Source organism: Callospermophilus lateralis, chromosome 12 (assembly GCF_048772815.1).
Source record: "Callospermophilus lateralis isolate mCalLat2 chromosome 12, mCalLat2.hap1, whole genome shotgun sequence".
NCBI lineage: Eukaryota > Metazoa > Chordata > Mammalia > Rodentia > Sciuridae > Callospermophilus > Callospermophilus lateralis.
Genome location: NC_135316.1, coordinates 37,929,607 through 37,942,071, shown reverse-complemented (window position 1 = coordinate 37,942,071; position 12,465 = coordinate 37,929,607). Strand labels below are relative to the sequence as shown.

Below are 12,465 nucleotides of genomic sequence, written 5' to 3'. Positions count from 1 at the left end.
TAGCAAATTTGGCTAAATTCAAGATAATTAAAAATAATGTAATCCTCAGAGATTTAGTTCTATTTGTTCATAGTCAACTATTTCAATAGATACTTATTGTAAAATAAATAAATAGATTGATTGAAAAATTGTGCTGTATAAATAAATAACTTAAGTCAGGTATATATGTTTTCTATTTCTTTTATCTTAAATGTTATCTGGGATTCTACAAGAATCTCAATGAAAGAAATTTGTCAATGAAATTAAAAAAGGACTATTAAATACAGCACATTTTCAAAATAAATACTTAAAGTTAAAATAAATACTTAAATGATAAAGAGCAACGTTTGAGTTCATGCCTAAAACCCAGAGTATTCCCTTTACTGAACAGATACAAAACAGATAAGAAATTCCAGTATTGTAGACCATATGCCCTGATTTGGCATATCATTTTGATATCACAGAAACTCTCTGAAACTCTCTTCTACCAATACTTCTTAATGAAGCAAACAAAAGGAAATATCAAGTGGCAAATACAATAAAAATACAAATGGTAGATTGCTCTTTTAAAAAGCTGAGGGTAAATGTTATACAAACACTACCATTTAAAGAGATTTTCTTTTTTACACACACAAGAAGAAAAAAAACTTGAGTGAATGATAACTAATATTGTATTGCTAATCGAAAATGGAATGGAGTCTTAAGAAGGCCACCTACAGGTATAAGAATTAAATTCAAAGATACATTAAATGGTGTACATTATTTTTATATTAAACTTAGAGAGAATGAAGAAAAATCATTCTAAAGTGTCTAGCTAATCAAAATATGTAAACCCATCAGACAATTCACTAATCAAGGTGATTTTTTTTTGTCTTTTTAAAGACACATGCAAAATAATTTTCCTAGAAAGGAATATAATTAAGATGATTTTTCTTTTTAGAAATAATAGCAAGCTTGAAATTCATATTATGGAAGGGTTAGGAAATAGAATCATTTTAGCAAAAAAAAAAAAAATAATTGAACTATCTCTTTGTAACTCAGAAGAGTAAAAGAAGGACTATTCCTGATAAACTAAACATCTAATTGCAAGGCTTTGGGGATTGTAAATGGAGATACACTACCAAGCATTCACATAACTGAATTTTTAATCCATTGTTTCAACTTGTCTTTAAAGTTCCTAAGTAAGGACTGTTTCCCTGTTATTTCCTTTTCTTATATCAGAAAGTAAGTTTTCATTGAGGAACTATATCGGTACCACAGGCTCTTACCCAGTTTATAGACCATTTACTTTACTTTATTTCTCTGCCATGGAATTTAATTCTCCTGTTTCAATGAGAAATATCAGCGTTTGTGTGCTTCTTTCTGAGTACCATGTCGACGGTGAATGTCTGATTGTCCTCTGCTCTCAAGTGTCTTACATGGGCAGTGGTGGAACAAGGCACTCTAAACTCCTTGTTCCTCCTGCAAATGGAGATCTTAGAATGTCATTTTATTTATTGAAATCAGTTCAATTCTCAGAATCTTTATTTTTGTATCATCTTCAGACCTTACAAAGAAGACCATGATGCAGTAATCTGCCACTTCATGTTTCCCTACAATATATCCAAGGGGCTATTTGTAGAAGACTTCTGTGGTGAGCCTAAGCCTATCAGTTATAATGTTCTCTATAAAGGGAAGTAAAAATATCTTTATCTCACAAGTAAAATACTATCCATCTTAAGATGTTTGGATCTGGCCTTTCTGTTACACTCTTTCTGAGCTCAGAACACTCATATCTGTTGGAAGTATCTTTTGGAGGTTGGAAGTAATCATCCCATAAGTTCTTCCTGCTGCCATCTTATCTCTAGCATTTGAGTATCTAGGACAATCTTCAGATCAAAATTTGCTTGATTCTCTGTTACTCCCCATAAACACCTCTAGCAGTTTTATATTTTTCATTAGTAAGTAGCAAAGTTAAAGTCCTGTAGCAATAAAAAAATGGCAGAATGTTTTTGTGTGTTAACCCTGAGTTATGCACAATTGAAGATATATATGTATGTGCATTTTTCATATTTACATAGAGCAATGAGTTGTCATTTATTTATTGAACAATATTTATATTTCAAGATGTTATCATGTCATTAGAGTACAAAAAATAGAATATCAACTGTGTTCCTCAGTATAGTTAGCTTATATTCTACTAAGAATTATAGTAAATACAAGAAATGAATTAGAGAATGCATTTACTTCTTCCTATTATTTAGATTATAGAATAGAAGACAAAATATTCAGGAATATAATGATAAAATTGGCATGTACTCAAAAGAGATTATGTCATTGGAGAATTTAGTAATTTTGAAAAATGGACAAAAAATATTAAATTCCAAATAAAACACCAGGATAACCAGAGCCAATATCAAAATCTCAAAAAAAGCAAAATGGTAACCTATAAAATATGACTTTTTTAATTAAAATATTAAATTTTTAATTATGTTTAATTCTATTTTGCAAGTTCTCAGTCAAATCTGTATTGTAATAAAATGATCACCTGTGTCTATAAACACACATATATGTGATATTTCCTTATTCGTCAGAATATTTGAATAATTAAAATGGTTCATTCTCCTATGCTAATAATGATTACAATTTATCAACTATATACTGTCCAGGTTGATATAAACTCACATAGTCCTCATTTGACATGTGAAGAAGCTGAAGTCACCAAGGTTAAGTAAATTCTCTAGGGTCACGTAGGTAGTAAGAGTCAGTTAAAAGCATATTCTGTGCAGGTAAATTGTCTGCTCTTGTATGACAAGTTTGCCAGACAGAAAACTCACACACCTTTGACATAAAGATAATTAAACTTGATGCTTATTTTCCCACTTTATTCTTAGCAAATTCTCCAAATTTACACAAACTTTCAGTCAGTTACTCTAAATCTTTTTAAGATTAATCTGATGTTTTTCATATTATCATCTATGTCAATATCACTAACATTTCCAAATACTTCTAGCTATCACTAAGCTTTCTATACTAAATACTTAAGTGCTGCATATATATTTATAGTAAATAAGTGAAGGCTGTGTGTGTGTGTGTGTGTGTGTGTGTGTGTATACACATATATATGGCTCAGCTCTATTAATGTCAAGACACTCTGCCAAAATAGCATATTCCATTATTACTGTCTTTTCAATCTTTTGTTTTCTCTTTTCTCTTAAAGTAGCTGTCCGTGCTCTAGTGACCCTGAGCCTTTTATATTACAATTCAAAACCAGTGCCAAGTATGATCTAAGAATAGCAGGATAACTCCAAATAGGTTTAGCCATAAGCATGTAAGAATGAAATATAAATCTACTTTTAAATATAAGTAATTTTGTTATAAATTGTCTTTATTGGTTTGTTCTATATTCTGAGTAAATATTTCTAGAAGACTTTGGAATAACATGTCTCAATCTTGTGAAAAAATATGGCATCATTACAGAAAATTTTTCCAAATAATTAACGATTGGCCATTTACTTTGTCTTTCTAGAGATCAATATCAAGTATTCTTTATATTTTAACATGTAAAACTTGCTCTTTTTAAAGTAGATTTTGCAGACATACGTGTAACAATTTATTTTTAGAAGATACCTTTCCTAAATGTACCTAGGAACTAATGTATTTTGGCACAAACTATCAAAGCCAGAAATAGTACACCTAGCTGCCAAAGTCATTGCGCAAATCCATCAGGAGGACACTGCAGTAACATCAATCTACCCTCAAGAACAGAGTTAACATTTATAGATACCTAGACTTGGGAACAGAAACATCAAGGTTTCTTATTGGCCTTACCTCATTGGCAATTTCTTATGCTGAGAAAGCTACAATGGCTATTTTGGCTTTTGTAAAAGTAAATTTTCATAAATTGGTTTAATTTAAAACATAAGCAAAGGTACATGAATGGTAAAATGTTAATCTGTTATTTATGCATTTTTTAAAAATACTAAAGTTTGAATTATAAATGAGATGCTGCTCTTTCCTCTCTCTATATATACATATATATTACAAATGTCTCAAATAATATGACTAATTGTACAAGACAGCACCATACTGACTCTATATTCCTCTTAAAAGTTGTCTATAACTTTTCTCCAAAAGATTAACTTGTCTTTAAATTGTCAAATTACTTTGCAATTAAAACATGCTGTCGTGTAAGTAAAATGTAAAAGAATGCATTGTGAAAATAACAAATATTAAAGTATAAATGTGGATATCGAAGCGTGATTATTTCTGAAGGATGAGTGGAAGAAGCAGTATAGATGTGGTATCCTGGTAATGATATCTGAGAAATATGAATGACAATTTCAGGAAGTGCTTGAGCAAATCTGTCATTTATTAAAGAGTGTTCTTTAGCCAAGTGTGGTGGTTTGGAAGGTAGCTCCAATTATTCAGTAGGCTGAGGTGGGAGGGTTACTTGAGCTTAGGAACTCAAGACCAGCATGGGCAACAAAGTAAGATCCTTTCTAAAAAACAAAATATATTAAAAAAGAAATTGTGCTTAAAGGTGTCATGGAGAATCACTCACTGCTGAGAAAACATTTAGCATAAGAATTTGTTAAATACACTGATGATGAGAAATCAAATTAATTTCCAAATGAAGAGCTGAATACTTTTTCATTACTAAAATTTATGATAGTATTTTCTTTAATTAGTGGATTTTTTGCTTACAATATTTTTCAATAGATAGAAATAACTTTTAAAAATAAAAAGTACATAAATGTTTATTTATACCTATTTTTCTCATCAAGAAATTTTATTATGTTAGGTATTAGTTGAAATTTAAAATCAGTTGATCTCTGTCTAAATACAAATATATGACTTTATTGATAGTCATTTTATAAAACTCCAAATTTTATGGGAGGTAGTGTGGTATGTAAGAAGTTGAGTGTATTCTTATATCTGTTTGCTAAATCAACTCTTATGAGAAAAGGGTTTCTCTATTATAAGTGCATATTTTTCTCAATATTGTTTTGGTCTTTCTAAAATTCAGAAGCCATGAGTCCTATATACCTAGAACATTTCAAGGTATATAATAATTTTATTGAGTAATAAAAAGAGGTAGGTGAAAACTGTAGATACATAAATTACATTAATTATTTTGTAAACAAGTCTGCATAATTTTATTTCAGAAATGTATAAGTTAAGTCATATGACAGGTAGTTAACTTACTCAGGATCATAGGGCAAGTTCAGTTTGGAGCCAGATTTTGAATCTGAGCTATGGTCTTCTTTTGCTTGCAACTTTGTTTTTACATGATCCATCTGTGATGATTAATGTTCTGTTAACTCTCTTCTGATGAGACATTCCTTTTGATGTTTCTAACCATAACTTGCTATTGAATTGTGTTTCTGTTCTTCACATCGGTGTTAGGTGTTGAAAACAAAGGTAAAGATTTTGATAATGAACACAGATAAAATGATAAACAATACTTTTTTTAATGCACAGACACAAGAAAGTCTTTGCTTCTCTATTTAAAACTTACTGACTAAAAAGGTTTCTCCCTCAGACACAATTATGGGGTCATTCTCAGGAAATTAATATGCAAGTGTTTTGTTAAACTATTTTTTTTTCTGTAATCAGTTATCCCTGACTTACCTAATATGCTTTGGTCCCCAAATCTTAATTTATTTATTTTTACCCACCCGTTTCTTTTTCAGTTGGTATGCCAGCAAGCAGTTGCTTATAGCCTGAGGATTTTATGGGAAAGCTGTAGTGTTGCAATTTATTTTTCCAGAAACATGGAGAAAAAGCTAAGACAGTAATTTCTATAATATCAATATAAAATTATTCCACTTTATCTACTCAGTGTTTTGTGGCCATATAATCTTGTTTTAATTTATCTTATATAATGGCTAGCCATACTTGATAGAGGGATTGCTTTTTCCCAAATAGCCTTGGAGTTAGGGATGGGGAAAGGATGGGAGAAAGGAGATTCATTTGTAGTTGTGGCATGAAAGGAGGAAGCAAATAATTCACATGTAGTACTATGAACTACAAGATGTCTTTATGTGTTTTTTAACATAAAACTCAGAGTTAGACCTTCTGCTTATAATTAGAATTAATATTTTGTCCATTTTAATTTAACAGGGACAAAAATCCCCAAATGGAGAAAAACAAGAGACTACTAGAATGAAAACAAGAGGTAAATGAATCCGACTGTATATTATATATTTGTACCCCTCATGAATTGATAATTATTTTAAATTTTTCAAATGTCAAAAAATAATATATCTGACATGAAAATTATAAGAAACTCAAATGTTAGTGTTCATAAATTAAAATTTCGATTTTCACAATACAAAATGTGGAAAATATTATCTCTTCTTATTTATGAATCTGTATAAAATCCATCATCATTTCACTTGGTTATTAAGGCCTAATATATTCATTAATTAGATCTCTACAGAAAAACACAATATTCCAACTTCTGACTTAACCTAATGAGTACCTACCCTGGAACTGGGGGTAATTCCTGTAACTACCTTGTCACAAGTCAATGTGATGGATGGAATCAATTCAGAACAATCAAACATGATGCTTCTTACTCAGACCACTGACTAGAACAAATGTACCAAATCTGTCATTTAAAAAACTTATAGTTATTATTTCAGATCTGTACATAAAAGAATTTGGCCTCCTATTCATTTAATAACATAAAGAAGACACCTTTTGTGGAAGGTTGGATGTAATATCACATGATTTTGTCTCACGCAATATATGTTCTTTTAATGTTATCAATTTTCACTACTGATAATGGGCAAATAAGTGTAAGAATGTGTACGTGTACGCATGCACGTGTGTGTGGTGCTATATTGTTTTGTGTTTTTATTTTTTACATGAATGGTTTTAGGAGAATGAAAATACAAATTGTAGAAATTCATAATGGATTATCCCATTCTAAACATCTTGAATAGAATAAAACATTATTTCTGAATTGTATTTTTTGAAATCAGAGAGCTAATCTAAAAAGATGAGAAGTGTTTCTCAATTGATTTTATTAATTTAAGCAAAATAGGGACTGCAGCATTTTAGATTACAAATTAGAGAAAACACTCAGGAATTTACAACATGATAGTACATCAAGAGAGAAAAAATAGGATATATGAATCAAATATTTTTAACCTAAAAGTGACTTTCTGACTTGAAACAAAGCATCTACTGTTTAATCCTGGGAGACTGACTTAGACCTCAAAGGCTAGGTTAAGAGGAGATTTGATTTTTCCAGGTACCAGATAAGATGTCCCTTGATGATTCTACTTAGTAGCATATTAAACCAAGTTTCACTACTTACACATATATACTTTTAAAATGATTATATTATAAAATTGTAATTAAGAATATTTATTTTTAAAGAAATTAAATTATAAGCAAAACAAAATCTATTTGGGGATTATATTTTTCAATAAACATTTTGGAGAAAAAATGATCTTACAGCATATCCTTGTATTTTTTGTTTTCTTTTCTTTTTATTTATTTACTTATTTACTTATTTTTGGATGAGTTAGGTGTTAGAAGTTTGCCAGTTATCATCTTAACCTCATTTATTGTTTTGTGTTCTTTTTCTGTACCCAATGTACAATAGGCAAAGTATAAAGTTTCCATAGTTTATACTGATCATCAATGCAATCAATGTACATTTAAGATCAATTTTAGTCATTATAATTAATTCACAAGTATATTTCCTTGTAGAAAAAATGAAACATTGGGACTAAAGAAAGGTGTGACCACCACTCTGAACCTTTATTTCCACAGGTGTTCTTTTCTGACATGGTATCCAGTCCCTGAGTCAATGGAACTATAATCCTCAATGTCAGAATAAGGAAATAATTAGGATGCAAATGAAGCATACGGAAAATAGTTACTGCTGCCCTGACCAGCTCAGGCAGCTAAACTAGGGTCAATTGAGTGAATTTCCTAAGGTATCAAATAAAACACAGGCACACAACTTACCTTTAATTCAAGCCCCAGAATAGCTCCTCTGCCTTAGACCTCAAGCTCCCCAAATGGGATAGCGAGGAATGTCGGAGAGGCTGATGAGAGAGACAGAGAGAGAGAGAGAGAGAGAGAGAGAGAGAGAGAGAGAGAATGAGAACATTAGGGAGTGGTCTTTTATTTGGGAACTCTCATTCTTTAAAAATTTCCATACAATAAAGATCAAGAGGGGCGGGGTTACAAGGAGAGATAAGGTAACTGGATCCCTGGCGATGTAGGAAGGCATGCCCATGCATGAAGACACATTTGGCGACATTTTTATGACTTTCAAGATAGGGGCTACTATCTATGGCCACTTTGATGTGGCCAGATCACAGGAAGTGACCGACAGAGCCTCACCAATCAGGAAAGGAAAATGCTGATGTGGTGGCCTTCCACAAGTTACTATAATCAAATATAAGATTACCAAAAAGTACATAATTTTTGATGAACCCAAACAATATAATTTAATATTTAAACCTAATATCAAGGCTCTGCTAAATTCATAGTGCTTTCCCATCTCATTCAGAATAAAAGTCCCTCCTAGAATCACAAAACTTCATTCTGATAACACTCCACCTGATCTCCTTTACTCTCTCATTGACCACAGTCTAGTCAATGCTTTTTCAACAAGTCCGAAAAACTGACCTTTCAGAGCATTGTTGCTGCTTTCTGCTTGAGATGCTGTTCCTCTGACATACTCCTGGCCATCCATCTTACTCCTTCAGTCGTTTTTTAGTAAACTTCCATTTCTTCAAGTTCTGCCTGGACTTCTTATCTGAGTTTTGTGTCACCTTCCTAATATTTCATCTCTTTATTTTGTGCAGTATTTTGTTACCTCTGCATTTTCTCTATGCATTTTGCTTATTTGTCTAGTTTATTGACTAACATTTTCACTAGAATACAAGTTGCATGAATCCAGGAATTTTTCTCTAATATGTTCACTGACAAATCTCTGGTACTGGAAAAGTGTTTGTCATATGAGAGTTGTGCAGTAAACATTTGTAAATGGAGAAATGTATAGATTCAATATTTCAGAATTATTTTTTCATGTGAAACTACAATAGGTGGTAAAGTCAATAGAGTTTAGAGTTTTTTATAAAAATTATATCAATATGAATTACATTATTTTGATTCTAAAAGATAGACTGCAATATTCCAAAGATGTCACAAGGATTCTAAACCTCACTCCAACAAAAATTAGGGGATGGCTCTGGGTTTTGGCTTGTTGAGGTGTCTATCCTGAAATACACTGATAATGTATATGGTTTCATTTTGTTCCCAGTTGGGTCTTGATCTCAACTCTCACACTCTTGGATTTAGGACATACAAGGTCTTCCTAATTCTTCTATGTGGACCAAAGCTTTCTCTGTCACTAGCAACAAGTCCATGAAGAAGAATTTTTCTACTTCTGTTTAGTGGCAACATCTGAATTTCTTGTAATATGTCCTCAGAAACTTCTTGTCCAGAATGGAGATTACTGGGCAGATTTAAAGTAAAACAAACTTCTTCTTGTCTCCCCAAACTTGTCCAAAAAGATTAAAAGGAAAGAAAACAGTATTTTTTATTATTAAATAGCATTAAACCAGAATGTGATGTTTACCACAAACAATATGCTGAGAGATTGAAAAGAAAAACAAATATAGACACAGAAATCTCATCCTTGTATATTATCAGACATGTGCAACAAAAATAAATAAATAATTATATACAAGCCCCATTTGTCACACATGATTCATTCTTGATTCACCTGGTATTCAGGGTAGCCACCTGCATATGCAAATTGTCTTCGGCCATAGGAAAAACAAACCTCTCCTATCTTTATGCTAGGAGATAGTTTAGCACCTTGAGTTAAAGTGCTTCCAAAAGTTAGGCTTCTGGCCTCCTTAGAAGTTGGGAGGTAGGACCTTTATCTCCCTTGATGATTATATTTTACAGGATGGTTCCAAGGTACTTGAAAAAGACGTTTCTGGATCATAAAGTGGACAAGAGGCTTTTTTAGCTTATAGGGAAGATTTGTATACTTTCAAAGTAAACCACTTGACATTGACATGTTTCAGGTAAATGATGTTAAAAAAAAAAAAAAAAAGGAGAGTCTCCTTACTTTCAAAGAGAGGAGATAAGCCTCCTACTTTTAAATTTGTATTTGCTTTTACAAGATGAGTTTTGAAAAAAGAAAGTGTGCTATTTTGTGTGGACAACTGTGGTAAGTAGAGATACATGATGTGACAGACTAAGGTGTGGAATACAAAGACAGAAAAAGAGTTATGTTGAAGACAGGATATAAAATTGAGGACTTCATTGAAAAATAATCCACCTAATAATGGAGAATAATTATGGAAAATTGAATATGTCAAGTTCCTAACAGGAAATTTTTCTATATTTTCCTTCATAGGCTAGCCTTAGAAATTGCACTTCTAATAATCTTCTTTGTAGACTTACTAGATTCTCATGTTGAATTCTTCACTCAAAAATATTAAATGGTGGGGAGATCTTGGCCCGGAGCCGGACAGAGAAACCCGTCGCCGCCGCCGGAGATCTGGAGTCTCCCTACAGAGGCGAGTACGGGGCTTCACCGTAGCCCGCGGAACAGGGCGCCCTGGATGGTGTGGCGCTGCTGCCAGCGCGTGGTGGGACGGATGCTGGTGCTCTTCATCGCCTTCGTGATCATCTGGTCCTACTACGCGTACGTGGTGGAGCTATGCGCGTTTACTATTTCTGGAAATGAAGAAACTGGAAAGACCGTTGTTTACCTTGTGGCTTTCCATCTGTTCTTGGTTATGTTTGTGTGGTCCTATTGGATGACAGTATTCACATCTCCCGCTATCCCCTCCAAAGAGTTCTACTTGTCCAATTCTGACAAGGAGCGTTATGAAAAGGAATTCAGCCATGAAAGACAACAACAAACTTTGAGAAGAGCAGCAAGAGACTTACCTATCTATACCACATCAGCTTCAAGAACTATCAGATATTGTGAAAAATGTGAGTTGATTAAACCTGATCGGGCACATCACTGCTCAGCATGTGACAAATGTATTCTTAAGATGGATCATCACTGTCCTTGGGTGAAAAACTGTGTGGGATTTTCTAATTACAAATTCTTCATGCTGTTTTTATTGTATTCCCTAATATATTGCCTTTACGTGGCTATATCAGTTTTAGAGTACTTTATAAAATTTTGGACGAATGAATTGACAGATACACGTGCAAAATTCCACGTACTTTTTCTTTTCTTTGTGTCTGCAATGTTCTTCATCAGCGTTCTTTCACTCTTCAGCTACCACTGCTGGCTAGTTGGAAAAAATAGAACAACAATAGAATCATTTCGTACACCCACATTTTCCTAGGGAGTTGATGCACATGTTTTCTCTCTTGGATACAGTAAAAACTGGAGACAAGTCTTTGGTGATGAAAAGAAATATTGGTTATTTCCAATATTTACAAGTTTGGGTGATGGTTGCAGTTTTCCAACTCGCCTTGTTGGGATGGATACAGAACACGCTGCTACAGGCCAAAGTGAACATTCCAGAAGTATTGGCTCAAATCAACCGTTTCCTATCAGACCACTTAGTGAATCAAAAAACCGTTTGTTGGACAATGAATCTCAATGGCTAGAGAATGGAGCTGAAGAAGGTGTTGTCAGATCAGGGACAAATAATCATGTTACAGTGGCAATAGAAAATTGAGTACCACTTGTTCATAACTAACCATTTGATAAAACCAAGGTGTATAAAAACACATTGTCGACTGATATTTTCAATTTTATTTGCAAGAAAATGATCAAAGGAATGAAATAATTTGAGTATGACAGAAGATATATTTTTTTAAAAAAGGAAGCCTTTGTACAGTTCACTGGATTCACGGGAACACTACAAGCAGAATGATGCCTTAATTTTAAGTGTCCATTTGTGCAACATTGACTCACAGCTCAAAAATGACTTGATTTTACTTTGGAAATAATACCTGTTACAACATGCTGTAATATGTGCTGTCATCACTTATGTGCATAAGTATTTTTTTGATATCTGAATTACAATATTAGAATTATTTCTTGGTATTCAGATGGGTTCTCACTCCAAAAACACAAACTAAAAACTTGTCTTAACTTGGGTAAATGGTGACTGAAAGTGAATAATATCCAAATTACTGTTGCTTGTACTGTATAAGAGAAAGAAAATAACTGCTTTTTTATTGAGTATTTGCTAATTTATAATTACTATTTTATACTTTTCAACATTTTTAATAAAATTTTTTATTATTGGCTATAATAACACTCAGAATGATTCAGATATCTAATAATTTAGAACATAGAATTCATGGGGATAATTTATTGATGGCTTAGAAGCATTAGTACAACCGTGTAGTATAGTAAATGCCAAAGGCTTAAAAAAATCTTGGAAGTATAAGAAATATTTTGGGTACAATGCTTTTTTTATTACTTTTTGTTGAACTGTCAGGGGTTATTTATATGGGTAGGGGAAACACAAAGGTATTTGT

General features: G+C 32.4%; 1 pseudogene; it reads left to right on the top strand.

Annotated features, from left to right (window-relative positions):
* The first annotated feature begins 10,568 nt into the window (after window positions 1–10,568).
* Window positions 10,569–11,793, top strand: LOC143411632 (palmitoyltransferase ZDHHC20 pseudogene; annotated as a pseudogene).
* The last annotated feature ends 672 nt before the right edge of the window (window positions 11,794–12,465 follow it).